We start from the raw sequence: 24,627 nt of genomic DNA on the forward strand, positions 1-24,627 counted from the left end.
TGAAATACTTCGAAGGAAATACATTGTTTTGTTTTGATAGTGAATTGAATGTAGTTAGCACGCTAAAATATTTTGCCCATAAATATTCCAAAATCTCTCTACGTGATAACAGCAATCGCTAGGTGTAGGGTGCCGCCCGCTTGTTTACAGGTAATGCCCCAGGTTTTTGCATTTAAAAGTATTTGCCATAAGTCTCTTTTCAGATTATAACCTCTCTTTAAGTTAAACCATTTTCTGCAGAGACACCTCCATATCACTAAAATGTAAACATCATGTTAAATAATATGGCTCTAATTGCTTCTGCCTTTCGGACTTCTCTGCTGACTTTCTGAATGCTGATAAGAAGGTGTCCAATTGAATCAGTCTATTCCAGTGAGATTTATTTTATATGTAAGACCGCTAAAGTATTGTCCTCAACAGCTTATTCTCTTTATTGTTGTTGTGGTTTAACCTCAGTCGGCAACTGAGCACCACACAGCCACTCGCTCACTCCCCACCCCCCTGCAGTGGGATGGGGCAGAGAATCGGAAGAGTAAAAGTGAGAAAACTCGTGGGTTGAGATGATAATAATTTAATAATTGAAATAAAATTAAATAATAATAGTAATAGTAATAATAATAATAATAATAGTAATAGTAATAAGAATAAGAATAATATACAAAGCAAGTGATGCACAGTACAATTGCTCACCACCCGCTGACAGATGCCCAGCCAGTCCCCGAGCAGCGGCCCCCCCCGGTCAGCTTTCCCCCAGTTTACGTACTGAGCATGACGTCACATGGTATGGAATGTCCCTTTGGCCAGTTTGGGTCAGCTGTCCTGGCTGTGCCCCCTCCCAGCTTCTTGTGCACCTCCAGCCTTCTCAGTCGGTAGAGCATGGGAAGCTGAAAAGTCCCTGACTAGTGTAAGCACTGCTTAGCAACAACTAAAACATCGGTGTGTTATCAACATTATTCTCATCCTAAATCCAAAACACAGCACTGTACCAGCTACTAGGAAGGAAATTAACTCTATCCCAGCCAAAACCAGGACAATTGTGAAAAAGATTGAATAGAATTGAGGCATAGGATCAGTACATATTATAATTAATATTTAATGCAGTAGTATTAATATTATTATACTATAATATAATTAACATAGATATTCAGTGCAAGTCAGTTGAAGAATGCCTACAATTCTAGCTTTACAATAATTGCTCTCTATCATATCTTTAAGTGCTACGGTATTTTACTTCCTGACATTGTATTTAACTCTAAAGCTTTGTAAGGTGCTGATTTCCTTTCAATTCACTGTGGACTGTACAATTTGTTTAGACAAATACACTATTTTCTCACTGTGACTCAAAAACCAGGAATATTGGAGACTGCAAATTTCAGTTATTTCTAATATCAGACTTCCCCAGCTTATAGAATCTTGGTTTAAAATAAAAATTAATATATGTGGTATATATCTTATATCTAGCAAGCTTTCCTACCAAAACCAGCTTCGTAGATTAAATGATTTTAAAAGATTAAATGTCTGTCTCTGGTACACTACAGGGAATATTGTAATAATGTTGATGAAAAAAATACAGGTGTGTCTTTTAGCCCAAATTAGGAAGGTGAAAGATAAGAACTAAGTTTGGGGTTCACACAAATATGATGAAGCCAGGAAGGCTTCACCCATAGGCATTCGGTCCTTTTTGTCAAGAATAATGCAGTTTTAAAGCAGTTTCTGAAATCCTGATCCCATTTAAGTCAGTGTCAAGATTCAAAAGCCATCATCTGAACAGGATCTTACTCATCATTTACTTATCACGTGATATAGCCCAAGGGGTGTATCGGGGATAACAAACCCCTAAATGATACACATGAACAGATAATTAGAATAACTCTTTAGAAAACAGTGTCTCGTGCTTTCAGCTTTTCAGCTGTCCTTTTCTAAAGAGCCTTTTTTTGAGGTAGACAGGATTCTGTAACCTGGAAAAGAAACACAGGGTTTTGGTTAGATTGAACAAAACATTCATATTTCCCGAAGGAAATGTTATTGTTTTTCATTTCAGTCCTCAAAATCAAAACTTCCCTTTCTCAGTTCTATGTGAACTGATTTTTTTTTTTTCAAACTTAGGAATTCAGCTACTCATTAAAAAAAAAAATCCATTATTCATCCAGACTTACTGTATGAGTTTCCAGCTATATAATGCAATGTTCAGGTAGGTTTCAAGTGAGGTAAAATGTGACCACAGTGTAAATTCTCAGTGTGCTTTGTGTTCTGACATTGCATATTTTAAATAAAAATGTACAGAAAAGTTAAATTAAAGCAGTAAAATGCATCCAATATAACATTGTGGTTAAATTTTCAGCAGGTTCCTCGACTACATCTCGAGTATTTGAATGCACATTGAGCCCAAAATCAATAACCACACATGTAAAGACTGGTTTTGCATCTCTGCATTCACCCATGCATGCACCCATTTTATGAGTATAGTTACATCCAGCTGGGATGTTTATACATATAAGTCTGATTCCAGCAAGCAGATGAAAAAATATTTAATTTTATAATAGAATTTCTGTAATAATTTTTTCCAAGGCATTTCCACGTGTGCAGATTTCAAAGGAGACTGGTTTATGCTTCACAGTCATGGTTTGGCCTGTTTGTCGGCAGAATTGCCCCATTTCTGATCATCTCTCTAAAATGCATCTGTTCGATTCCTCTCATCTGACTCTTCCTTTTTAAATTCCATTTCTAATAGTGACTGAGGCACTCCAGGAAGTGTGTGCCGTGCCCAGCAGATTGCTGCACTTCACCGGTGTTTGAAAGCTCTTGGAGCAACCTCCAGAAACTGCTGCCTGTCGTGTTTTATTGTTTAATTTTCCAGACTTCTTTAAATCCCGTTCCAGTCATAGTGCATGAGCTATGGTGAATTATTTCCTTCATAACTCTACTTAGAATAGATACACAGAGTCTGCTGTGAACAAGAAGTAATTTTTTATTTAAAGTTTCCATTAATTTATGTCAACAAGCAGTTAACTGCTAACTTTCTGTATGGAGATATTCCTCCCTCATCACAAAAGGCAAGATTTTCTTTCGCAGTCACTGGGGCTCTCGGAAGGAGCTCTTTACACCCCAGCGACAGCTCAGCAAGCGGAATTTGCATTTTACATTAAAAAGGCATAATGTGAGAGGAAGCTATCTCCCTCCCCATCGTGATATATGGGAAAGCCATATGAACTGAAGAGGGGAACAACTTAACCACAGGGAAAATGATGACATTTCCTTCTTAAGACAGGCCAGGTGCTGTTTGGTTTGAAATTCAAATGTTTCCCTCTTCTTTTGTGGTCCAGTATGATGGGAAACAATATTCAATATGCATTCCTGGCATCCATGAGATCTTGTGGAAATGATTATTTACGTACTGCATGTTTTTAACTTCTTCATAAATGCATCTTGATTGTCTTTATTATTTGGGGGGATTTTTTTTTTGGATGTCATAGTAACATGAGAAAAGGTAAATAGTAAAACTATCTGCCTTTCTCTACATTATGTATTAGTTCATGTATTTCCTCAAAAAAATTTTGCTACCATAATCTGTTCTGGTCCTTTTAAAGTCACCTTTTCTGTCTTTCCACTCGTTATCACTGATGTTAGAAACCAAATCGCTTTATTATTACTTTGTATCTCACTCTTTATTTGACTGAGCTAAGCTTTCCCTGGGCCATCCTCACTGGCACATATTGGTGTCTGATCCTGTATTTCTTAGCACTGATCTCATCAATAACATAGCGATATTTATTCATCCAAAGTTTTCTCTGACCACAACTAGAGACTTTTGTCATTTCGCCATGTGCTAATTTGGAAACACCACTCATAATCCCTTATATTTCTTGTGGCTGGAAGAGTAATCCATTTATCTGGTCTTTGAGTCTCCTCCCCCTGCAAATATGGCTCCCCTTTGGTGTTAGGTGTGAGCCCAGCATCTTCCCTGCCACAACACTGGTTATCAGCCCAACTTACTGCATTTACGACTGGCCACTAGACCCAGCAGTCTCAGAACTTGACCACCTCATCATACACTCAAAAATCAAATATTGATTTATTTCTGGGTCCTCACATGATGCTATTCAGAGTCCTAGTGATGTCAACTGATTTCTTCATGTGCCTTATTTAGCACAGAACCTTTGTACGAGGGCAAGGAGCTCAAAACTGTGGCTAACATTATCTTTTGCTTTAGCTATGATTCCATACTCTTTCCTAAGTGAGTTTTAAAATTAATTTGGTCACAAATAAAACATTCCCTAACTAATTCACAGTTTTATATTATAATCATATCTGCTCCTGAACTGCAGTTGTATGGACAAAAAGACCTGAACTGGTGAAGTGCTTTTAACTCTGTCAGTCTTTAGTATTTCCAGCATGGAGAAGTTCATTAACATGGAGTCCCAAAACTAGTATTTCACAGGATGCTCTTAATAACCTCTGTTGCTATGCGGTGGAAAGAGTAAAAACAATGTTGAGTAAATCCTCAAACCCCACATTGCAAATACCTATTTCATCCTAACAGAAATATCCATTGATAATGTTTTCTCATGAGGCTTTCACATTGCAAAGGCACCTTTTAACAGCTGGAAAAGTCTTGCTATAGCTCATTGTTGACTGAAATTGAAAATTATCATAGCAACCTCCCAACTCTGAAATGTCTGAACTGTGCAAGGCTTCCTCAGGCACTAGCATCTCCACTGCTAATTTTTATTTTCATAGGAACAAGCATGTTGATGGGTAGGAGAAACAAGAGGTTTTCCCACTCCGTGTTGTTCATCTTTTTCTTGAAAAAAGATGAATGGCATAGACATGGGTAAACTGAATATCATGAACGGTTACAAGGATTTCATTCTGCACGTGCCCACGATTTCCCTTGAAAATACCATTGAGCAAGAGGTTTTCCAGGCAGTACTTTCAAGGCTGTAGAACATCAGCAAGTATTTTCTGACTGCATGCTACCATGTGTGTGTCCACATCAATTTCTCCAGCTCCAGTATTCTTCTTGCTCCCAGAGCTCGCTTTCTTCTGGCTCTTCCACATGCCAGCTGCCCTGGGTGACCCTGCTATGAGCAGGGGTTAGACCAGACTGTCTCCAGAGGTCCCTGCCAGCCCAGCACTTCTGAGTTCCTGCTGTCCTGTAATGTGCTTTCTCTGCTCTTAGGCTTTCCTCCTCCTCCCCTACAGGTACTTCACTGACTCCTGCCAGCATCCCTTTTCTCTTCATGGGTACCCGCAGGCTCCATTACAGTGTCCAGAGCAGCACCCAGGGCAAACACAGGCTGACCTTGCAGCAGAGCATGCAGGGCATCACCCAGGTCCATGCTGGTCATCTTGTGAGAGTCCCAAGCGAGGTCTCTGCATGTTCTTGTTTGAATGTCGAGGGCTTGCTCCAATGCCAGTCTGTGCCATGCCTCCAACATCGCTCGCGTTTGCAGCGTAAACTTGTAATGGGCGTTTAACACTGACGGGCACACAGTGAAATTTAGAGCAGCACAACCATGCTGGTGGAGGTGAGTGTCGAGCTGGTAATGGCAAGGGTAATTTAAGACTGTTTTCCAATGTCCCATCTCTTCTGAGTCAAGTCTAGGTATTTCTCAGCCTGGGCGAATCGGGTACATGGTAGTGGACAGCTGTGTCGGCACACCTCTCAAAACTGTATGTGCCTTCCTTTCCACCTTTGACAAAAAGCTAGCTTGAAAAAAAGAAAAACCCAACGCCCAAAAACCGCTTTCCCAGTTCTCAAATCTGTGCTAAGCCCTGAGCTGGGGTTATTTCCAGGGAGGTGTGTGAGGCAGCAGATCGGTGTCCCCGGCTGGGTCCATCCAGGCACTCCAAGTGGCTCTCAGGGCTTTTCTTGTGGCTCTCTCCTTGCAGAAGCATGCTGATCTCCCCATGGAAATACTGGCCAAATAGGGTAGCAAAGGACATCTATGGAGTTTAACCGTTTCTACTGATGCTTCTGCCACTGTGCCTTCTCCCAAAGGAAAACAGCGTTGCCTTCATCATTGGCTACGCCAACAGAATATGATTAGTCTTTTTTAACTTTGAAGTACTATAAATTAATCTAGATGCTCGTTCACACTGAGAAATCTGGTATGTCACATAGTTACCCAGCACGGACAAGCTACTGCTGTAATTTTAACCTAGGATGGAAAGTGGTGATCTGTATTATCAAAGCGAAGTCACTAGCTGGATGTTGAAATCCTAATTAAACAGGATTTTGAGTACTCAGCTCTGGAAGTCCATATTAACTGGAGTAAGCTGCCTACTTTGAATGGTTGTGACCCTTGTGATACTTTTGCATAGGAGGACAGATTTGATTTCTTTGTTGTTATTGGAGTCTTTAATAATCAGTGTAATTTATAGGGACAAGTGCATAGAATCTTTTTAAATTTTTCATTTTTATTGATTTCTGTAAGCAGAGACATTCAGGGTGGTAATCGTGTATTGTAACGTAGTATATGTCACTGTAACAGTGGAAACAGAAATTGAATCTATTTCTGTGATTCCATGGCTGAAATTACAGTAAAATTTTCACTTGGACTTTTCTTAGTTGCAAAGTTAGGATCCTGGAGCAAACTTAGCTTTCCCTTTTTGTGCATAACTGTGAAAATAGTCTCGAACCCCATGGTAACAGTCGGTGCAGTGAGCAGGAGCCGGCTCTGGGCAGGGTGGCAGCTGGCAGTACACGTCTGCCGGTTCTCCCTGGCCTCTCCCACAGCAGCTAGACACTGAAATTCTGCCAGAAGATGCTGCCTGCACTGTCTCTGGTCAGGTATCCAAAACTGTTGGGCAGGTAACAGTTTGAGTGTAATTTGGTGTTAACTGTCTGTAAAATGTGAATAATAATAATCCCATTAATCCCCATTAATGCTAATGCTACCCGTGTCATTGGAACGTCATGAAGGTTAAATCATACTGCTCGCACATTTACGTGCGATTGGGGCAGTTCTGCAGAAACTCGAGAGAAGAAATTAATAATGTGGAAAGCAATTCCAAGTTTAAATGTTAGATAATCATTACTAATTTCTAGGCTATGTAGTGAGAACAAAAATAAATACTGAATAAATACCTACCAACTGACTTAGTTCAGGGAACAAGCCTTTATTCATCTGAATTGAGTCAATTCGTTTGAAATTTTCTCAGTATATATTAGCATTCAGTATAACTAAAGAACCATTTTCCTGAGTAAAAATAGTATGTGATTGGACAACGAGAGGCATCCTTCTGTGTACAGAAACATGCAAATGCTTCAGGATGGTACTCGTGATCTAACCTGTCCCAGAGCTGCAGGAAGAAATGTGTGTGAGTTGAGCATGACACTTGGATGGGGCACAGGGCACCTGGGGATAACCTCCCTGGTGGGTCCCCCATCCTTCCTCTGACCCCCCTACACGCTGCATCCTCCTCCTCCTCCATCCATGGAGGCTGGAGCCCAAAGCAAAGCAGATCTTTCTGCCACTGGTCCACATGTGCAGAGACCAGACCTCCCTCTGACCCACTTCCATCAGGGAGCTGGAGAGCATTACTCCTCAGGAGGGGGAGCCAAAATAGGGAAAGATCAAATTAAATGCTGAGATGCATCACACAAGCTGGTATAATCACAAACTGGTAGCATTCATCGTTGAACTTCTGAAAGCAGTCTCTGCATCCTGACAAGTTTTTTGGGAAATCTGGGGGGAAGATGAAACCCAGTATTTAGTTTTTAAAAAACAATCAACAGAAGACCCCAGAAAATATAAAAAAGCGAGCTTAACTTTTGACCTGAAAAAAGTCTGGAATTAACACTCTAAAAAAAGGGAATCTTATAAACAATCAAATGGTAATAGATGATAAACGAGCAACATTAATTTTTAAAGCAGGCACTATGAAAGACCAGTCTAATTTCCTTCTCTGGGAAGGTAACTCACCTCCCAGGAACGGTCAGGCAGCAGATGGGAGTCGCATCTTGACGTTAGAGTGATGTTCACACAGTCAGTCCTGGCTTTCTCTTCCAAAAATTAAAGAAAGACAGCCCAGAACAAATTGCTGTAAAGTGGGTACCTAGCGTGTTAAAAATAATTCTGAAGGAATGACTGTCAGTAATTCACTGTCTAGCGAGAAGGACATATCAAATGGGTCTGCCATGATTCCAGAAGGATTTAATACAGATTTCAATAGATGAATTAGGTGATATACTAGAGAATACATCTATATAATTTGCAGGTGACATCAAAGTGCAAGTACTTGTGACAACAGGCTTCAAATTCAAAATGACGGATTTCAGAAATGGTCTGGAATCAATAAGATGAAATTCAATAAGGACAGTGCAAGACAGCAGTCTTAGGGAGAAATCAAATACACAAATGAGCGCAAACTACATAGGCAGCAGTGCTTCAGAAGAGTTATAGTGGGCCATGTATTAAATCTGAGACAACAACATAAATACTGCAGGAAAAGCGCAGATGTCGTCTGGAGATGCAGTGGTTGGAAGTACCTGAATTGGACACAGTTTTTACCTGTTCTGCTTTATCTGTCCACGATGAAGTCTTAGCTGGAATGGGATGCCCAATTTGGGGAAGACTAATTTTTAAAAAGTTTTAGACAAGGTAAAGCAGTTCAAAGGAGAATAAAAACTAAATGCGTAAAAATAACTAATAATAGGAAATATAACACCCAACAAAAATGTGAAAGATTTCATACCTGTAGACAGGGAATTCTAGCAGGTTAAAACAAATTTTCAAATACTTGCACAGTTGTTACAAAGAGGACACAAAGGGCAGGACAAGCGTTCAAGAAAACCTCCCAGCAAGGAGGTTCAGAGTAGGAGGAAATTTCCCGTTCTGTGGGCAGACAAGAGCCAGAGCAGGTCACCTGGGGAGATCTCTGCCATAAGCTACCAAGCCAAGGTGAGACTGACGCGTCAGAGATGTCTCCGATACTCTTGATCTTCTCTTGGAGCAAAGAGTTGAAGTTGTTGATTGATTCTGTTCCTTTCAGCCCCATTTTTAAGATTTCATTTGACAAAGTACAAAAGTTTTTCCTAAGCACCACTGGCCCATGCCACTTTTCAAGTCACCCTGACCTTTGAAAGATTTGACTTTCAAATTCCCAACAGTTAACACGTGACAACATCTTCGAAGTGATATGACTATGGATGCCGGTTTTCGTTATAACCAGGTGAGGTACATCAGCTCTGCGGGCAGGTGTATTCAGCTGCTTCGATGTGGAAATCACATCAGCGGTGGGTCCCGAGGGGTCACGGGAATTGCATGGTCCTTTCCACGGGGCTCTCCGGTGCAGAAGGAGATGAGGATGAAGGGAAGGGGAAGATCATGCCATCTGAGCAGGTGGCCACGGGGGCAATCAAACTGCACGTTCACATTGTAACGGGCGAGAGTGGACACGTACTGAGGAGTAAAGGACAACGAATTGCTTTTCAGATGAGAACATGATATTTAAAATGCAAAGTAAGCAGAGACATATGGTTGGTATTCAAAGAAGGGGGAGTGATGCAATCAGAGAACTGTCAAGGGAAAGTATTTTAATAACTATATTGGGACTACAATGTAAATCTGTCATCCAGCCTTACTGGAGAAAAATCAAACACATAAAATTCTCCAAAGAAAAAATGCACGGTTACAAGAAAGCATCTTGAATCATTATGGATCTTTCATATAGTTCATGTGATAGCAAAAGTGGCAACAAGTATATTATTGTTTATCTGCCAAAAACTTCAAATATTCTTATTTTGCCTGTAAAGATTACTGATGGTCTTTACCTCTAATTTTCTATTCTAGAATTTTTTTCTTGGTACTTAGTATGTTGCATAAATATTTCAGTGAAAAGCTCTATGCCCACTTATGTTTTAATTCATGCCTACCAAATTTCAGCACTTTACCTGTTTCTCGCTTCTCTATGTCCTCTGTTTCTATTTATACATACACACATAAACGTGCACAGCAACATCAGCAGTCTACAGCCTGCACAGCCCGAATAAGCAGCCTCTCCATTTCGCTAAGACTGAACACAACTGTTGCTTTATCTATAATGATACGGAATGGGAAATATAAGTTTACTCTGAATTGTTACATTACATTGCTTTTCTGGCTTTACCAAACTATGATTTTCTCTCTGTTGGTTTTAAATTGAACCTTGTAGTATTTAGCTTATTGTCTGAAAAGAAAAGAGAAATAGTGGGGTTTTAAGGGAATAATATGTGTATGTCCTCATATAGTAACTAGCAACTTATTGACACTTTCTGGAGAAATGAGGACAGCGTAGCATATATCTAATGGCATAGGAAGAAAGAAAGGATTTAGAATATTTTTGGCAGACTATAATGACTAGGAAACAGGCTGCTCATAGGTAACATGTTAAGCCATCATACCTTGCACTTTAATTACAGGGAAGGGACCAGAGGACAGCAGCCCAAGTCAGTTGGCACTGTGCTGGCTCACGTAAAGCAGTCACGGGTTAGACCTGAGATCTGACTAAGCTGGCTTCGGGTTGGGAAGTAAACTGCTTGTTTAGAAAGCCTTGGAAGGTGTAGGTGTTTAATGGTACTTCACAGATGGAAAAGATCTATATGCAGATCTATTTATACATTTTTTGCTTGTATATTATTGTCCTCCTCCAGTCTAAATCTGCTTCATCACAGAGAGAGGTCTTCAGAAAGTTCCCGTGGATCATGAGATTTTTGAAGCGTTCTGTTTTATGCAAATTTACTCAGATTGTATTTTAACTGACAAATGTTTATCCTGTTCCACCCAGTTGTTCCCTTCCTACCCTATGTAAACAATTTTCTTCTTGTCTTTTTTTAGTGATCATTCCCCTGAAATGCTGGCATATAAAATTAATACGGGGGAGTCATTTTTTTAACTACATTGAATGTTGTATTATTTTGACCTTTGAGCATTTTCATATTTTTAATCAGTCTTTTTTTTGGGGGTACCTATTTTCTGTAACAATATACTATTAAAATCGCATTATATTCCAGGTGTGGAGATGATAGTAAATGTTTGAATTCACTAAATTGGAAAGGATCTTCAAGAATAACCTGTGTGTATAATCTTTATTTACATTTTTACTGAATGGCAATAACTTCATTAATCAAACAATACCAGTGCTACTGCATATAAGACTTTTGCATTGATTATCTGAGATAATGCTTCCCAGAATCCCTCCTAGGATTATATTTAGCTCTTATACAGAAGCAGTTGCACAAGCATGACACAAGTCTCCAGTGCCGGACAGAGGGTTGGGAGTGTTGGGATGTGTTGGAGGATCCGAAGCAGAGAAGAATCCCTCTTAGAATCAAAATGAAAAGTAAATTTGATATAATTTGCTTAGGAAATAATTAAATAAATCACATATTTAGTGGTATGTAAGATACACAGAAAGAATCCCTGATTTTTCAGAGTACTTTCATATCAGTGTGTGCTAAATTAGCTTAAACAACGCAACTAAAATAGAATATCATTTGTGGCTCAGACCTTTTACTTAGACAGCAATCAGTCACCAACTGGGAAAACCTTAGTTTTAGCCAGTGGGTTATTGCTTTTTCTTTTTTTCTGTTTTTACATTTACATGATTAAATCCTTTGCAGCGATTTGATTGAAGAGCGTTGCTTACTGAAAGTAGTTTGTGATATGTCTGAAAGCTTTTCCAGGCAGTGGGAAAAACAGTGTGTGAAAGACGGAAGGTGGGAGTTCTGCTCTGCATCTTCTCTATGCCTGAGGGACATTTCACCGTGACAGTTCACCTTCCCTTTAAGAAGAGAAGACCATAAAGACCTAATCCCACGAACACAAATTTCATCCCCATTTGCACAGAAAGAATTTCCAAATAAAATCATTCTTTTTCTGTCCATACTCTGACAGTCTGTATTTTGGACGAGGGATTCTCTCCGAAGCTAGAAAGCATCCCACTTGCACCTGCACAAGGCACACGTGTATGCTGATTTATGGGATATGATTGCTTCAAGGACTTCATGGCTTGCAGAAACATGCTTGTCTAATTTCCTTTTATTTCAGTTTTTCATACCAGAAAGACGTAACACTACATCATCCCATTACAGTACTTAGTAGCAAGAATCAGTAAGGTTTTTTTGTAAATCAAGTGCTTTGCTTTTCATTTTAAACCAAATTCAGTTGTGCTTTAAAAAGTTAAAAAAAATAATTAGATAATCAATGAAAAAGTATCTAATTACTCCTAGCTTGCTAAGTACAGCTGAAATTGTGGTTAAAAAACCCAAATGTGCTAGAGTTACAGGAAAACGTATTCAGCCAAAATCATCATCCCTTACACAGGCTCATGCAACTGAGTGAACATTTAACCAGTCTTTGGAAGAGGCTGAACGAGGCAGAGAGCTGCAGTCACTGTAGCAATGGGTGGTTGGAGTCGGCACCCCGGCACCTGTGCTGATCTTCCCCAGCCTAAATGGGGCTTATCCTTCAGGATCAATGGTCAGTGTTTATTTAGCCAGTGAGATTAGGATGGGATTGCTCCTAGACCTCGTTCCCTTTGCTGGAAACCAAAGACCCGTCAAAGAGGGAATATGCTGTTTGGGGACCCAGCGATCTGATGATGTCAATGCGCCTGAGAATGGCTTTCCACTTAAGGGAAAAACATGGAAAGCTTTGAAAAAAAAAATAAAGTATTGCTAGATTTTTGGTTCAGTAAGGTTTTTCTGATTTAAAACTAGATTTTTGCAAATCAATTAACAGCAATGGCAATTTTATTTTCTACATTTCTTCTGCTTTACAAAGCATCAAACTGCTGATAACATCCATCTCAAGGCAAAAAATATAGCTTTTCTATTTCTGTATTTTCTCAGTGATAAATTGAGTACAGTAATGAAAAAATGTAGGAGAGTGATGAAAGGGCTGCAGAGAGAACAAGTGCTCGTCCTTTCCCTTCTCTCTGCATCTACCAAGTGAACAATATGAGTCACAGAAAATAGGGAAAATCTATGGCATCAGAAATTGAAGAATGATTATCTGCAGAGAGTCTGCTTCTTCATTGATGGAAAAATGGTTGCATGACAAAATAACTGTGGGTAAGAGATGAAGATCCTTCGATTTGCTTGGAAAAAAGAAAGCTGTCATGTTCATCTTTCAAAGAACTTTCAGCATCATAACAAATTTTGCCCATCAGCCTTCATTCAGAGCGCATCCTTCCTGCTTCGCAGAGCAGGCTCTGGTTGCAAAGTGAAACTTTGGGGCTGCTATCTGCCTCTGCTCCTGCGGTAACTCTGGGGTTTAGGCCAACGTGCTTGTTCCAGAAGCACCCCAGTTGGAGACACATCTCCATCCCTCCTCGGAGAAGTGGTGGTTTGTTTCCAGTTTGGGGCCAACCTCTCTTATACATAATATATACATTATTTTGCTAAGCTCTTACTTTCAGTCTTTGAAGAACATGGGTTCATAACATAAGCATCAGAGATGTTAGCATAACAGTGTAAAAATGGTCCCTGAAAATCACTGTTAGTATTCATAACAGAAAAAATCCACCTGATATTTTAGCCTAATTTTTGTTAAACTTTCTAAATCTTACTAAAATATTTATGAAAAATGTATTCAATTTAGGTATTTCTTAGTTAAATGTTTGGTTATTCTACGTGAAAATCAATCACAGTGATATGATTGATACATAGTTGGTAAGATTTTCTTAATCTTTTATGCTCATTAATTTTAGTAATAAATTTAGCCCTTTTGTAATGGCTTCCATTACTTGAAGTTTTATGCAGTGGTACCCTCTGAATTTATAAATTTATTCCAATGCGCATGTTATAAATGGCTTCTTGGCTTGGTAACAGTCCTCCAAGTATGATGGAAGCAGCCGTCCCTGCCGCCTGCCCCTGCTCACGTGCGGCTCCACCTTTGCTGGGGCCGTTGCTCACAAAACCTGGGTGAGAGTCTGAACCTTCAAGAAGCAGCACACGGTGAGCACATGGCCGAAAGCCACAATGTATTTTTGGTTTAGCGATGCAGAGAAAACGCCTTGCTTCGATGAATCAATAGCAAAACTCTCACTGACTTCAGCAAACCTCTTAAGTATAAACTCGCTTTTCGTTCAATTCCCATATTCAAGGCATGGCTCATTTCAAATTGCTTTGACAAATCCGAATAGATTTACTTATTTGAGATATTGCTGCTGAAGATAAATAAACTATTTTAACGTGACCCTTCCAGAGTCCAAGGACTGTCGGTGCACACCACCGTCATTAGCAGCTCGGCAGGGAGCAGCAGGGACGGCATCCATGCAGGTGACACATCTGCCACTGCTGACGTCTTCCCAAGTCTCTCATGCCTTCATAAACTTTTACTGAGGTTAAAATAGATCATTACCTTTGAGAAGTGACACTGCCACAAGTAGAGCAGGTAAAGGCCAATATTTCTGTGCCGAAACGAATGATTTAGGAAAAATCTTGTAGATGTGAATCCAGGTGTGTCAGCCTTTAACCAGCCAGCATCCGCTTCCAGGAAACCTTCCTGCCCCTGTGACTCCAGGATACTGTTGATAGAAATACAATAGATACAACAGACAGAATACTTGCTTACGCATCTTTTTATTTGATTTTTCTTCCAATTCTGCATTAGCATGTTCCTGTGGCCATGTGGGTCTTTTTTCTATAATTTAAGACTGATATTCAAGTTGGTCTAAAACAAATTGATCACTGATAACAGATAACATGATAATAAATTTCTAGTTCAAACATAAAGGATATTTCACTAGTTTATACAAATTATGGTTATACTGCTAATGATAGGTCAAAGGAAAAGAGATTAATCAAAAACTTACAAAAATACTACTTTTATGAGGTTTTCCTCACGCTTTAGTGTTGACATGAATTGGAAATAAATGACGAATCAAGATGTAGCCATTTTTATTCACAGCTCACCCATAATTTATTTTATCAGAACCAGTGTGCCAACGCTGCTTCTGCGTACAAGACAAAGCGTGTTTAATAAGCAAGAGGTGAGGACCTTTAGGCAATGCTCTTCAATCAAACTGCTGTTAAGGAACTAATCATGTAAATGCAAAAAAGAAAAAAAATACTCTTAGTTTTCCCAGTTGGTGACTGATTGCCACATAAATGAAGATTTGTGCCACACTAGCACAGGCTGTTGTCTGCTTCTTTATATTATTTACTCTACTGATTTAAAAACTGTATTAACTATACTCTAAAAATCGTATCTGTTTTGGGGGTATTTTACAAGTCACTAAATATTAAGCTCATCTTATTATTTTATTTTGTCAGCCATGAAAAAAAAATCTGTGTGTTATCTTTGTGCAGTATTTGATTACAATGGGGGGGCTTCAGCTGGACAAAAAATGATGCTACTTGGAGAGTCATCTAGATGGTTACCTGCATTTTTATGCATTCATAAACAGTTAAATTGACCATGGGGGGTGCAGGTAGGGAGGGAGGTGCTTTGACTTTTCACGTTATTTCTGCTGGGCTGTGCTGAGCTGCTGCAGTCAATGAGCCAGCGCTGCCGCCTACACCGTCTTGTGAGACTGTCCCACGATCTCAGGTTACGCGTTTCACCAGGAGTAATAATCTGTGAGCTGCCCTTGGAGTTACACTTACAACGCATGTCTGAAATGCTCCAGAAAATGCAAACTCTTTCTTTTCCTTCCATTAACTCTTTTCAGCAGCCATAAGGAGGTGAGATACCGTGGGTCAAGACTGGCACAGTAATACAATTCATAGGCATCGCCGTTTAGGAGTAGTAAAATGTTGCTGGGCACATGGGCAATTAAGTGGTTCCACAGATGAATATGGCTTGAAAAATTCTGAACTTTTATTTTTCTGTAACTTGCAGTTTCCACTTATCCTGGCTTTCAAGGAATTTCCTTCTCAAAGAAAAACCTTATTTGCCCCTACCTCAAGCTGGGAATTTGGGATGGGATTTCATCCATGAAGGGTTTCTTCTCTGAAACCTAGACCTTTTAAAATACAGCAATTTACATTTTGTTTTAAACTCAACTAACTGCATACAAATTTAAATCTTTGCTGTTGATTTACTCTTGCTCATCTACTCCTGTTTGACAATCTTAATGTTAGTGGCTACTGTTTCCTGGGACGTGCCCTTCATCGCCTTCATGGCCCTTGCCCGGACTCGCTCCACTCTCTCCATGCTTCTTTTCCAGGGGCACCCAGCCCTGGACCCAGCACTCCAGATGTGTCACACCAGGGCTGAGCAGAGGGGGATAAAATAATATTTCTTGTGTGGCAACTCTAATGCACCCTGGGGAAAAAAAAAGTACATAAAAGTGGAGCGAGGGGGGGGGGGGGTGTTGAGTGTTTACAAATGATTTTGCAACTCTAAAAAGCACAATTATCTGTTTTATGATAGATACTGTGGTACAATATGTTCAAGTATAAAAACAATTTTGTTGGAAAAAATTTGTTGTGATGTTTATGGTTGTTTTTTATTTTAAAATAAGATATTTTAGATGTGGCATTTAGAGGTGTTTAGGGGATCAAAATTGTTTACAGGTCTGAGGATGAAAACAGTGTACATGTTTGGCAGAGAGGTGGAGGATTTACGTAGATATAAATAATTTAAAAATCTTGACAAAATTAAGGGTGTTTTAAAACAGTTTCTTGCTTCTTGGAGCATTCGAAGCATGCTGATTTATGGTAACTTATGAATTTTGCATTGTAACACTGTGACTTTCATTCACTAACCACTTGACTGATAGTAATCTGTGCAAAGTCCAGCCTTTAAGGGGATTCTTTGCAATCCTGCCATTTTTAGTTTGGGGTCACAAATATTTGGCATCACAAATATTTGGCATCATCTACTTTCTATATAAAGCCACTGGTTGGAGGGTGTCCTCTCCCAAACCACACGGAAGCAGGCTTGGATTTATTGCTGGGCAGGGGGTCAAGAGCAAGTGATGAAGCTTCACAAGCACATACAGATATCTCACTGGCTAATTAGCCACTGCGCTGGATTAGCAGCATTAGCTGCTGCGTGGGATATCAGTCAGTGTAATCTCCTGGAAATAAGTTACATCTGTTTTGGCTAATTAATACACCTCACAGTAGTCACAGTGGTTTGCATTTGGCAACATTATGAATTTTTTGTTGCTTGGTGATGGTTGTCAATGAGCTCTGCAGATGGTCGACTGGCCTGTTGAAGACCCTGCTAGCTGTTAATGCAGTCCCCCTCTTTTCAATCACATACGGTTCAAACATATTACTTATTCCTAATAATCACATTTCAACCTGGGATTTTTTTTTTTTTCATAAAAACTTTCCTTTGATTAACTGTCCTTTTTTTCTTTTCTTTTTTCCCACATTTGAGTGTTATGGTCGTGTCTGGTTATTTAGTCACAAGGTGCTTCATCCTTCTGACTAAAATGGGAAGAATAAGAGAAGGAAAGAAGAGGAAATTAGGGTTTTCTTACAAGAAACCTTCATGCAAGTGAATATGTCAAAATTTATGAAAACTTTTGGAAAACAGAATCATTTGTAAAGCGGAAGGTTTTCCAGATGCTGGGGGATCTGATGACTGCAAACTGGAAAGTCGTATAGATTCTCAATTAGTAGAAAATGGAGTTCATCGCTGGTTTTAATAACCCTCATAAGCACATTTTAATTTTTCTATGTATTTGTCATAAAAACTAATTATTATGTCCAAGCCATAAAAAGAACAGTAATCTATTTCTTATGTCACGTTAGTGATTTCTAGATATTATACAAGTTAATGAAATCAATATGCATATTAGGAAAGCAAAGCAATACATTATTCTGTCTGCAGAGAGAAATCAATGTTTCACCTTATTTCTTTCAGTATCTACAGCAGACAGCTGAGGTCACAAAGGTCCCTAACCTGTCATTCCAGCAATGCGGGGTTCAGAGATGCAGCTGATGGTAACCCCACAGTGAAATGCAGCATCCTTGTCTGCTGTGGGCAAGCTGTCCCATTGCCAAAGGGGTGAGAAGCCTCCGGTGGATGTACCGCTGGCCCTGGCTGCATTGGCCACCTCAGAGGAAAAGTTTCTTCTTGCAGCCAGGTCTGTCCTGTGCTCCCATCACTGCCATGCCTGGGAGTGAGCGGGGAACCGAGCCAGGGACCTGCCGCCATGGGTTTGTGGAATGAATTGCTAGAGATTATTAGCTCAAGTCAAGACCTGATGACTTTTTATCTCTGATAAACATCTCAAAAAAAAAAAACATCCCACACATGTATTTTGCAGTTTTCATAGCTAAATTTAGATTTATTTTTTTTTAATTTTAAAAGGCAGATGTACAGAAAATGTTACAAAAGCTGTATATACATGGAAAAAAAATCGTATATTCAAAGACGGGCTCTGGGAAGATCTGGAGATAGTCATGCTGCCTTAGTGCACTTCCCCAAGGGGTGGTGTGTGCTGGTGGGAGGAGAAGCGTGGTGTCTCCACTACCTTCTGCTGAGACCGTGCTGCCCGCGCTGCGGGAAGAGTGGGAAGTTCAAGAGTGTTACGTTCAACGCCCGCCACGCCCTGCACTGCGGGAAGAGTGGGAAGGGGCATGGCTGTCGAGGAGCCTTATGTCACTCATCAGGTTGGTGGGATCAGAGGGTCATCTGCTCCCAAATGCCAGAGAGAAACATCCGATCAGGAAATTAAAATGCAGGGACCCTGAGAAGATAATAAACCCCTCCTCTTCTGAGTTCTTTTTCTAGATTTCGGCTGTGAGTGCAACTCAACTAGTGTTTCCTGAATACTAGATGGTAACAAATTACATTGAGATAGTGGTTTTTATTATCGCCAAGGAGTCCCCAGTGCTTTACAAGCTGGTTTGTACACCACAAACAATCATTCCCCCCCACCCCAATGATGTGCAGAGAGGTCTCGGCAGCTCAGAGCAGCATCACACCATCAGGGCAGGGGGACATCCGAACTGGTGGGTGGCACCGGGGCAGGGGGACAAGGACAGAGCCCACTTTGAGTGCAAAAACCCATTTGGGCAGTGTTCTGCAGTTCACAGCAGCTTTTGCGGATATAGCTGTGGGGTCCTTCATGATGGCAAATGTCAGGTGCCTCCATTTTATTTGTCTTCGAGGCCTTGAGATTTGGACTGCAGGTTGTTACCACTTATGAGCTGGTTTGGAGCTGCTTCTCACCGAGATGGACTGGTTCCAATGAATTGTACTTTAGTGGCATCAGGGTGGAATAAGATTATGAATGTTATTATTAATGTTATCATTATTATTGCACACTTGCTTTTATAGTAGCTCGCTATTAAGTCTTGTCTGAACTTCATTCTCATGCCATTTGTTTTAATTGCTTTTGGAAACAGAAACATTTATTTCTCTCTGTTATAAACAGCCCAAGGGAAAATAAACATGTCGCTGTGTCCCTCATGCCACACTCTATTGGTACGCACTGCTAATAAAGGTGATTCATTTATTTAACGCTGTAGTGGATATAATCTTTGATAAATATTTAAACAAAACACTGTACAAACCAACTAGGTAAACAACTTTTTTGAGTATGTTCCCTGTTTTTTTTCTCTCCTATAATGTTGACAAATTACTTATTAAAGCAGAGTATCATAACTATTCCCAACAAAGAATTAAAGAAAGAAAATAATGGAAAATGCTGAAATTTTCATATTGTTGGTCATTTACAGAAACTTTTTAGAGAATGCATTCATCCAGGCACATGAAGGAAAGGGATGGTGGAGATTTAAAACTGCATAAGGATGGGTTTGCACATTAGGATAATACTGTAACACTGGGGATGTTGCATTACCTGCATGACTACCTGTGAGGTTGAATTATCATTTGCTCCTCCATGTTTCTCTTTTTCTCCATATTTTTCTCTCAATTAACCAAAATTTAAGTAAGCAATGTAATAGACTGATTTCTGGACAGAAAATGAAGCTTCACTGAAATGTAAATCTTTTTCCAGACTGTTAATCATCACTTTAAATTTCATCAGCAAAACAAAGAATAATAATTCAATTTTTCTCATTTGTTTTAGAAAACAAAAAATCTTTGTCTTTGATTTTGATTTATTTTGGCTCCCAGAAAATGATCAAAGGCTAAAGTGCATTTAATATTTGATGTGACATGAGCAACTCTTTAATTTGAAATTTGCAAATGGGGAATTGGTCCTAAATGACTCAAAATATTTCATTGGAAAATCAGACCATCAGGTGGGTTATAGCAAATCAGTTCTGCAACCTCGCAGTTGCTTGGCCATCACTTAGCAATGACTCTTCAGCTGCTCCAGGTACCTGCAGGGGTTTCCTTCCATTGCTCTCCCACTGCAGTAATGTGCTGTGCCTGTCACCAGCGTTTGGCAGCATCAGGGATCCTGTACCATGCTGTACCTTACATGAACACCCTGGCACCCACTGTACATTGCTCGATTGCACTTATAGCCCCATTTAGGCTTCCTCCTGTCAAGGGAGGGATTCCACCTTTGGGGCAATTGCCCCAGGCTCCTCGTTCAGTCCCTTCACCCCACTGTCCCCACAAAAGGGTGCTTTGATAAAACTATAGAAAGCAGAAGTTTAGTTTTGATTGCCTTCTCTATTCAGTTTCTACAAGCAGTCTGTATACCTTGTCCTAAATGGGAAGGTATTAATTTAAAAGCATTTTAAGAAAAAATGTCAAATGACTGTAAAGTGCTTTTCATTTTGGACCCTTGTACGAAATTTACTTGGGAGTTTCATTTGTCTTTCATCCTTGCCTGTTATATTGTTTCTTATGCATTTCTTTAATCCATATACTGCATAAAAGTTTATTCACTGCTATATTTAATTTTTTTTCTGACCTTCACAGTTGCTGTGTGGGATCGACAAAAGACTGTAGTCATTGAAATGTGGAGTAGCTCTGCAATGGATTTAATCTGCACTCGAAGCTCAGCATAGCAGATACTAAAAGCTAAATCTGCTCATAGGTCAGAGTCTTTAGAGGTATTATAAGGAGTATGTATGCAAAATAAACATTTTTAAATTCTTATTAAATATTAAATTTCCATTGTGATTATGCATATATATTCTAGTCATAATTAATAAATTCCACAGATTTTAGTGATCTGAATGTAATGATCCCTAACAGTCAGTAAATAGCAGAAAAATTAACAGCATACCAACATACCAGAAATCATTATTTGTCTCAAATTATGAGGTTCCAGAAATACTTACTATAGAAGCCAATTTCTATCATGGGAAAGAAGGTCTTCCTAGGAAATCATTGATAAAAATAAAATCTACAATTTTTCATGAGTACCAGATCATATTGTATCATTTCTGTAATTTTACAGAATTACATTATAAAGCAGGACTGCACTTCTATGCTTACATGTGTGTTATCTTAGTTAATGTATGGCTTGTATTCATTTATTTTCTGTTTTGGAGATGCATAAACGATACAACCTACTCAGTGTCATTGTAATAAGACTTATAGACATCTTCTACTAGTTTTTATTTAATTTCCCCACTATAAAGCCTGGATTAAAGAAGAGCCCAGTCATTTAGAAAATGAACAAAGCACGTACTTAAGAGAAAATCACTTAATCTGCACTGTGTAAGCCTGGAAAATTTTCCATCTTCTACCATGTCACAGTTCAAATCTTCCCTTAGAAAGACCGCAAAATTCCTGATGATAATCCTCAAAAAGAAACAAAAATGTGCACACTTCTTCTAGATCAGACTTTCCAGTCTTTAGCAAAATCTGGAGAGGGTTTGTCCACTGGGATCTTGTGTCCCTTGAGGCAACGACGCTGGGGTCTGTGTTCTGTACAACGCTGAGTACAGAAAATCACTGGGTATAAAAATAGGGCTCAAACACTGTGCTGTAGTTACAGAGCTTCCAGACTGTGATTTCTTCTTTTTTCCATATTTAAAGTTCAGTTGTAGTTCTGTGATAGATCATCTGACAGGGCACAGGGAAAAAGAGTTCACTGAGAAACAGACACAAATAACAAAGTCAGAGAGGAAAATGCTGTAGTAGGCCATTGGCAATTACATCAGGCGTCTCTGTGGTGCTGTAGTGAAACACGATGGCCTTCCAGTGGGTGCACTGTACCTGCCTGCTGTCAGAAAAATGGTGGTGGAGCATCACTGGGGGGGAGGAATCATTACACCAGAGAGTTTCTGTCTCCCTAATAAAAATGCAATAGATCTTATGTGTTTATAACCATAGTCTCGTATATAGTATAAATGTTATTATAAAATATTGTACATTTAAAAATTATATACAGCCATAGCGTATTTTGGATATAATGGATGGGGGCATGAAGTACTATCAGCAAGGTCTGTGTGCACTCACGTCCCGTAGGCTCCAAACAGCTGCAGGAAGAAAATTGATGGTGTTGATTTGCCCTTTGGGTGAAAATGTCCGACTCTGGGATTTATGGGAAGGAGTAGGAAATACTATTTGGAGGCGCAAATTCCTTCTGTGTGCATGGGAATGCCAAAAGCTGTTGTATCCTGTCTGTGCCGATTGCTGCAGGCAGTGGTGTCAGAAAATCTGTAAAACAGAAGAAACCTGCCAGGGCTGTGCCGTGAGGGCATTGCATTGCCCTCCACCCCTGGCAGACCCTGCGGGGAGGCTGCTGCCTGCAGGGAGGGGAGCAGGTACCCCCAGGGCTGGCAGCTGCTCCCAGGCAGGCAAACGGTCTGCTGAAACCCCGATGTTCAAAGGGTGTTTGTGTGCTCTTGAGGGGAGGACTTTGCCTTCTGAGATTTGTATGGCTTTTAGAAATATGCATTTGATTGAACATTAATGCTTCTGCAGAAGCGAAGGCTGAATCACAGCAGACCAAGGCACTTCTGTGACATGCTGCTTCGCCGTGAGCATCCCTTGCACCATGTGCTCTCACTGTCCTCCACTGCAGCTCGGACCCTAAAAACAGCATCTTTTGTGCTCAAACACCACAGTTAAGTAGAGCTGCAGTGCATCTTGCAGGAGGGCTCTGAAATGTGGTGAACAGTGTTTTGCAAACTCCTGTGCACATTGCTGTTTGCCCGTTCACAGTTAGAAATTCATAAGCATTTGCACAGATGGGTTGGTCAACAAATTAATTCCAGTCCAAAAGAAATGGTCAGTTAAGCTGCCGAAAGCAGCATCTTCTCTCCCCCCCTCTGTGTTTATTGCTTAATTATGAAATTATAATTAGGAAAAAAATCAAATTATCATTGCAGACAGAGGGGTGGGGAGTGCAGCCCAGCATTTGGATGAAGAACTTCAGGGTATTGGGGATTCTGGAAAACAGGCTATATAACACTTCTTTTTCACCAAAAATGTCACTCTCTAATGAAAAGCAAGCATACGAAGCTTCAGCTAAGGCAATATGAGTACAAAAGCTATACTTGCAACACCTGGGAGGGATGAAGCAGGTGATTCCTTAGATTCTGATGGTAAAATCTCTCTTGCCAACCTCCCAGATGCAACACGTCTGTACTTATAATCCAATTCCTCTCACAGTTTTTATATGTTCTATTGGGATTGGCTATATTCTGTATATAAAATGGGATTGATTACATTATAATCTAAGAAGGGAGTTGGCTACTGTATGATTTAATAAATGTTACTATAAAAAATGTAGTTCATAACTTTTCATCACCTTTATCTGGGGAAACCTTCTGAAGAAACAGAGCTGTATGTCCAGCCACATATGTTATAATCTTGATACTACATAGACTTTGACTGGACATTTTAACAGGGGGAATATATTTTATGAAACAAGATAGGTGCACTTATGCTGATACCCCAGATTATTTACCTGATAATTTTAAATTGTGCTGAAAATAAGGCATCCTTTCCCATGTTTAAAAATCAAAAGGAGCTAAAAAAAGCAGCTCTACCCTACAGTCATTCCCACTACACTAGTAAGCTTTATTGTGCTGCATCATTTACGTACACAAGAATGTAACTGAGAATATAATTCCAGTCCTTGAAAATGAGAAATGAGACCCTGCAATGAACTATAGGCTCAATGTCAATCCCCTGCAAAATAAAGGCACACGTAATTTTGGACTCCAGGAAGAAGTAGGAGCTAAAATATGTTGTCAGCCAGAGGCTCGATTCTTATTAGCATCAATCAGTCAGGTTTCAGGGATAGCAGATCTGGTCAGACAAAGCAGCTCTTCCAAACAGCCAGGTGAAAAAACAGGTCTTTGTCAGCCACTGGTGGGGAAGTTTGATTTGGGAAAGTCTTAACAGAGCTGCCATAACATAAACATTAGATGGAGCAGGCAGGTCCCTTCTGCAGCAAAGCCCCAGAGATGCTTCTGCTCTCCCTCCTCCTGCTGCGGACACCAGTTTTTACCTACAAGATATGCAATTTTAAAGAGGAAATTAAGAAGAGGTTTCCATAGTGCTGCTCAGAAGGGAATCACAGGTGGACATGCAAAGGGACCAACAGGAGCCTCCAGGTACTTATGTTATTCTGGTAGCATATGTAACTGGTATTTTTAACCACACAGGAGATCCATCTCTTCAGTGCCTCCTGCCCCGCCTCTCCTTCCACAGCTGGCCACGGCAGGAGCTGAAGGGATAATAGGAAGAATAGTCCGGGTGATAATAACTGCACAGGGAAAGAGGAAATAAAGCTGAGATAAAGTAGGGGGTTTACCTCTGTATATAGTGTTGGTAAGACTCACTAGGCTAT

The 24,627-nt window shown here is 39.9% G+C and overlaps 1 protein-coding gene and 1 long non-coding RNA gene across 3 annotated transcripts in view; one reads left to right on the top strand and one right to left on the bottom strand.

Moving 5' to 3' along the window:
• Positions 1-24,627, top strand: part of NEGR1 (neuronal growth regulator 1) — a 315,598-nt gene that overhangs the window by 164,495 nt on the left and 126,476 nt on the right. The gene's annotated exons all lie outside the window — the stretch shown is intronic.
• Positions 1,672-14,491, bottom strand: LOC143161206 (uncharacterized). Of its 2 annotated transcripts, XR_012995489.1 has the most exons (4): positions 14,349-14,491; positions 8,701-9,407; positions 7,929-8,551; positions 1,672-1,958 (listed from the first exon to the last, which is right to left on the bottom strand). It is a non-coding gene; the product is annotated as an uncharacterized LOC143161206 (long non-coding RNA). The 2 variants fall into 2 exon arrangements; XR_012995488.1 differs by having other exon boundaries at positions 7,929-9,407.

Source organism: Aptenodytes patagonicus, chromosome 5, assembly GCF_965638725.1.
Source record: "Aptenodytes patagonicus chromosome 5, bAptPat1.pri.cur, whole genome shotgun sequence".
NCBI lineage: Eukaryota > Metazoa > Chordata > Aves > Sphenisciformes > Spheniscidae > Aptenodytes > Aptenodytes patagonicus.